This window comes from Euprymna scolopes, chromosome 40 (genome assembly GCF_053919585.1).
Source record: "Euprymna scolopes isolate OS-2025 chromosome 40, ASM5391958v1, whole genome shotgun sequence".
NCBI lineage: Eukaryota > Metazoa > Mollusca > Cephalopoda > Sepiida > Sepiolidae > Euprymna > Euprymna scolopes.
This window is the reverse complement of record NC_136521.1, coordinates 18,361,004-18,367,003: the sequence shown is the minus strand read 5'-3', so window position 1 is coordinate 18,367,003 and position 6,000 is coordinate 18,361,004. Positions and strand designations below refer to the sequence as shown.

Genomic DNA, 6,000 nt, shown 5'->3' with positions numbered 1-6,000 from the left:
CAACATTTTTTATTTACTGACGTTGGCTTAGTAACTAAGCGATTTATTGATAATTTCGTAACCCTTAAACGCATGCTGGAAGATTTAAATTGGTTCATTATTGTTGTAATGAAAAAAAAAAAAGTTTCATTCAACACAAAACCAAAAACACATATTAATGATAAATGATTTATTATTCTATTCATTGAAATTTACTAATTTTTAAATAAAAAAAGTAAAAACAAAAGTTAATAAAAAAATAGTTGCTTATGTGCGCATAAAAAACATTTTTTTTTTTTTTTTTTTAAGATTAGGTCCACCTTATAGTCACCTCCTAATATATTCCGGAATAAACACCACATTTGGAAGTGGGGGGGGACTATTTGTAAAATTTAACTGATATTTGTTGTCAGCATACCCACCCGAAAATACTATTAAAAAAAAAAGGAGAGGTTCAGTGCCCGTGGCAGATAAGTAGATTTATTTATCAATAAAAGTTGCGGAGAAGTAAATTTATTTATCAATAAAAGTTGCGGAGAAGTAAATTTATTTATCAATAAAAGTCGTCATTTAAAAAAGAAAATTGTGGAGGTGGACCTAAATGTAAATATTTACCCAAAAAATTATCCCGAAGTTTATTACAAAAACGTTTTGTTTTCGCACTATCCAACAATTTGTTCATCCGCGCATGTAAATTAAAAAATATTTGTAAAAGTGAGAAGTTATCAGTAAAAGGATTTATTTTTTTTTTTAAATTTATTTATTTATTTTTTTTTTTTTACATTAGGTCCACCTCCACAAATGTTAAGAACGGCTTTAAGAATAAACACCCTCAACCTCTCCATGTTAACAACGGATTTCGGAATAAACACCATTGGGAGGGGGATATTTACAAAATTTAACTGATATTTGTTGTCAACATACACATCTGCAAATACTATTAAAAAAAAAAAAAACAAGATGATAAAAGTCGTCATTTAAAAAGAAATTTAAAATCAAACGTTTGTAAAAGTGCGAAATTATTAATAAATGTTTAGTAACATTTTTCGGTGCTAATGCAGAGAGTGATCCGCGCTATTTTTTAAATCGTATTTCCACATTTAATTAAAGTTTTATGGTATTTTTTTTTTATTCAATTACAAGGTTAAAGTACAGAATAGGTACAATACACCCTCCCCTCCCCATATTAAGAATGGCTTTTTAAATAATAACATTATTATTCCAGCATGGATCACTCTCTACATGAGTACCCATTTTTCTTTTAATATTCATAAAAAGTAAAACTTTTTTCAAAATAAATAAATAAATGTTTGTAAATGTGACAAATAATCGTTTAGTTACGGCAACGTCAGTAAATAAAAGATGTTATGTGCGGGGTGGGGTGGCGGACTAAGGTAGCGACTATCATTTTTTTTCTGCTGGTCGCCATGGAACTCAACGCCCAAAGAGTACAAAAATGTAATTTTTTTTTTTGTCAAATAAATAAATTTAAAGCAATTTGTGCGATAAATAATAGATAGCAACTTCGTTAATTTTACGACTCGCCCCAGCATATTATAAACCCCCTAACTTCCCCATGTTAAAACGGCTTTCAGAATGAACACCCCCAACCTCCCCATATTAAGAACGGCTTTCGAGGTTTATGGAAGGACGTGTTTTTTTTTTGTAACATGGGGAGGTTAGGGTTTTTATAATACGTTGAGGCATGTCGTAAAAATGAAACAGTTTAGAAAAAAGTTGAAACAAACTTTTTTATGTAAACAAAAAAAGAAAAGAAACTAAACAATTAAAACGTAATGTTTCATGAGTGAAAAGCCTTAACATAAATAAAGGAATTTAAAATTAAAAACTTGTAAGTATATAAATGAATTTAAATTTTTAAAATATGGGATTTTTTTTTTTTTGTGCTAATGCAGAGAGTGACCCGCGCTATTTTTTTTAAATCGTATTTCCACATTTAAATAAAGTTTTATGATATGTTTTTATTCAATTGTAAGGTTAAAGTACAGAATAGGTACAAAACAACCTGCTAAATAGACACTCAGAAAATTTTGGCCAAATATGGTAAAATAGTCTCCAAAATGGAGTGTTTTTATTAGCCCTAAAAGAGCCCCTGGGGCACACCCAAGAGTTATCACGAAATATAGATAAACAAAATTATATAGAAATCTGTTAGTTACAACTTTTCAGAAAGTTTTATAAAAATCTAAGCATCAATTTTTTTTTTTAATAAGCACAGAAGTGTCAATTTGAACCATTTTAACCTGAAAGGCACCCCTAGGGGTACAACCAGAGTTTTCTTGGAAAATCTGTCCCGTTACTTTTTTACTCATATAATGTTTAATGTTTGTGCAAAATTTAAAAAAATTCCAAGGTGTAGTTATTGAGAAAAGTGTTGACAGACGAACGGACAAGGGTGAATTTACAAGTCCCCCCCCCCCCGCCTTTTGTCGGGGGATCAACAAAGGGAACAGTGAATAGATCAGAAAATTCTGAAGAACACATACTATAATAGAATTCATAAAAAAGAGACTGAGACTAACATCATTTATGTGAGAGAGGTTACAGAAAAGAAGAAAGGGTGGGCAAATCACATAACAGATACGTTTCTGCATTAGATTAACGAGTGTAATGAGTATACAAAAAACAAAGAAAATGCATTCTGATGGATTTAATTTTGTATGAAATTATATTTTACAATTATTTATCAAGGTTCTATTAGTTTAACAAACATTTTCATGGTTGAACAGGTCTCTAAATTAAAACAGATAGATCTGAAGATTGGCGGTTGCATTAACTGGAATGTTGTGAATATAACAAATCAACATGAGAAGAGAAATCTGGATAACTCAGAAATTTACCAGTCCTTATCTAAAAAATTTCTAAACATAATATTCTCTTGTTAAAATATAAACTTGTATTATTTGGACTATTATTCTCACTTGGTTGCTATTTTCACAATGTTTCAGTCAATTTAATCTTTAATTTTCTTTGAATGCATCTTTTTGAACTTGGAAATTTTCATGTCAAACTCAGGAACTATACAAACTGAACTCTTTTATTTTATCTTTGGATGTAATTTATATTAAAAGATTGAACCTTCAATCATCATGGACCTTGATGTAATGATTAAAGATGTTTATTAATAATTTGGCTTGGAACAAAATGAAGTATCTGTTTTGATACTGCACTTAGTTTTTTCTGTCTTCAGTCAGTGAATTAGAAATCCTTCTGCACTGAGGCAATTTTTATTTTCGTTCCAATTTGGAGTGGCTGTTTTTCCCCCCATTTTAAAAACAGACGTTGTGGAGAGGAAAGTAAATAGAAACAATCAGTATTAATTGACAGTCTTCTAGAGGTTGAAGGTTCAATCCTTTCTACAGGCGATAATAACTAAGAATAACAATAATTAACGCTTTCATCCATCATGACTAACAGAACGAAAAAAATTGGATATTTGTTCCTGTAACAAACAAAAAAAAAATCCAATATACAACAAAATCCCAAACCTATCTATCTAAATAAGTTTATTTGTTTTAACTTATTGTAAAGCGTTATTTTTTTTTTGGGGGGGGTCTCAAAACAAACCTAATGTCCACTCTGTTTAGTTAGAAAAAAAAAAATGACTGCCATACTCGTAAGCATTGCACAAAAACCTTTGATAATCACTCCAAAATCGAAAATTAAACAAAATACTGGTCAAACATTATATGATTGACGATAATTATTGGATATCGTTCTATCAGTAAGTTATCTTGCCTTTGGTAACATTTATTTGTAGCATATTACCGTTTACATTTCTTTTTCATTCTGTTGGTTACAGTAACAAATACAAAAAAAATCTACTTTCATGAATTAAAGGGTTTAGTTTGAAACTTTGTATAGGTTTCCAAGTTCGTCATATAGATTACCAAGTTGGAAAGATGTATCTGAAGAAACTTAGAGGTTACATCGGCCGAAACGTTGTGAACAAGATAAAGATAATAGTTCAATTAATTCAAATGTAAAATCATCCGATTTTCATAAAAGCCTCTTGTGCATTTTTATAGAGAAGATCGAAATAAGATGTGAGGCCCTAAATCTGCAGCCCCAATCTTTTTTCTCCGCATCACTCTGAAGATGCAAGCAATATCAACAGTAAAAACAAAAAACTGATCTTCCTCTAAACTGATTACTTTTGTTTGTGTTTGTATTGGTCAGGCTTTGATTCCAAGGTGAGAAGTTCTCAGTTCAGTAGGTGCGCTGTGAACTAACGCCTAAAACTACAAGGTACAGTTTTATTATATACAAGACTAGAAAAGTATCCGTCATGAAATTTGGAGAATATACATTAATCGATGTCGAATATCGTTAAAATGTCACAAACATCTGAAATGTCTAAATTTTCACAAAGAGTGTCAATCTCTTTTTTAACTCCTTTAGATAAAACTAAATATAGCCCATGTTACCCACCCTTATGCTTAGCAGCTGTATTTCAACATTAATAATGATTGATTTGATTAATTAGTTTAGAAATAATTCCAGTACATAGAAATATGTAAACATATATATCTAACTTGATTATTGTACTGTTTGTGACATGCAGAGTGTCAGATTTTCCCTAGATCAGAGGATAATGTAACAATATGACGTTTCCGAATTTTGGGGATGAGGATTTGTTATTTGTATTATTTGGATTCATCAAACTACTGTTCTCATCTTGAGAATGATTTTCACAACGTTTTAGTCAATATAACTGACCTTCTTCAGGTGTATCGTGTCGAACTCGGGGATGTTTCTGTCGAACTCGGGAATTTGGACGGAACTTTGAGTGGAACCCTTTATTTACTTTACGGGGGTAGCATGCTCTTGTTCCCTCAGCCATAGAGGTCCTAAGTAATTTGCAATTGTATTTTTCAGACACTCATACTGAGAATTGAACCTTCAACCTTCAGGAGAATATCGCTTTTACAATTGATTTTTCCCAGTACTCTAACCATTGCGCCACGAGTCCTTGTGGATATAATAATATGTGATCATCATGCCACTCTTCTTCAATTGTTGCATATCTGAGCACAGGTAACAAATGTGAACTCAGTACAGGCACAAGAGTAAAGGCAGACGGAGTGTAATTTCGTGAGTTTTTGTCTTTGATAACATTGTGAGTGTACTCTCTCTATATCCATGGTAAATTATATAGCAGCTATATCGGAAGCTTCATAATACAGGGTGTCCAAATAAAATGTATATACTCTTTAAATGTCTATAAAATCAACATTTATTATGATAAAGAAAAGCTTCATACGTCGAAATACTGTGAACAAATGTAGAAATGAGCTAATTATCAGAAGTGTTCAAGTTGTTGGCCATTGTAGTCCAGGAACAGCTGACAACGCTCACTGATTGAATTCAAAACTTTCCTTATCAGTTCAGTTGGGATGCTGGCACATCCTTCCTCAATGGCTGCTTTCAACTCAGTCATGGTAGCTGTTTTTTTTTATGTGAACCTTGTGTTTAAAATGCCTCCTCACCCTCCAAAAAATCCACGGGGTAAAATCCACTGATTGTGGATGGTACTTAATACTTACTCTTCGTTCTCTCCATCTGTTTGGCAAGTGACCATAAAGATAGGCTGTAACATCATGGTGATAGTGGCGATGTGGTCCATCCTATTGGAAGTACCATTCTTTATTTCTAAACATCTCCTAGAAATGTTGGATGGCATATTCATGTAGCAAGTTGAGATAATTTAAAGACATTTTACCGAGATACTCTGTATATGGCAGTGAATGCTGGGCTCTGATCCGACTCTTTCTCACCCATTTTTTTTTTTTTTTTGTATTCACGTTCACCCCTTTACAAAGCATATCGCCACTTGGACATAAGGGGCTACTATTTGGAGCCATGTCTAGGAAAGATTAACAAGATATTTGTTTATGTTAGATTTAAACTTCTGCATATCAGTACAGCCAGTGAAGCAGGTAGCAGGAAGGGAATTCCAAAGTCTGGCTGTTCGAGAGAAGAAATCATAGCTCCATAATG

At 32.0% G+C, this 6,000-nt stretch overlaps 1 protein-coding gene across 4 annotated transcripts in view; it reads right to left on the bottom strand.

Annotated features, from left to right (window-relative positions):
• The window catches only part of LOC145265396 (intraflagellar transport protein 140 homolog), a 159,238-nt gene that overhangs the window by 65,562 nt on the left and 87,676 nt on the right, over window positions 1-6,000 (bottom strand). The window lies entirely within an intron of this gene.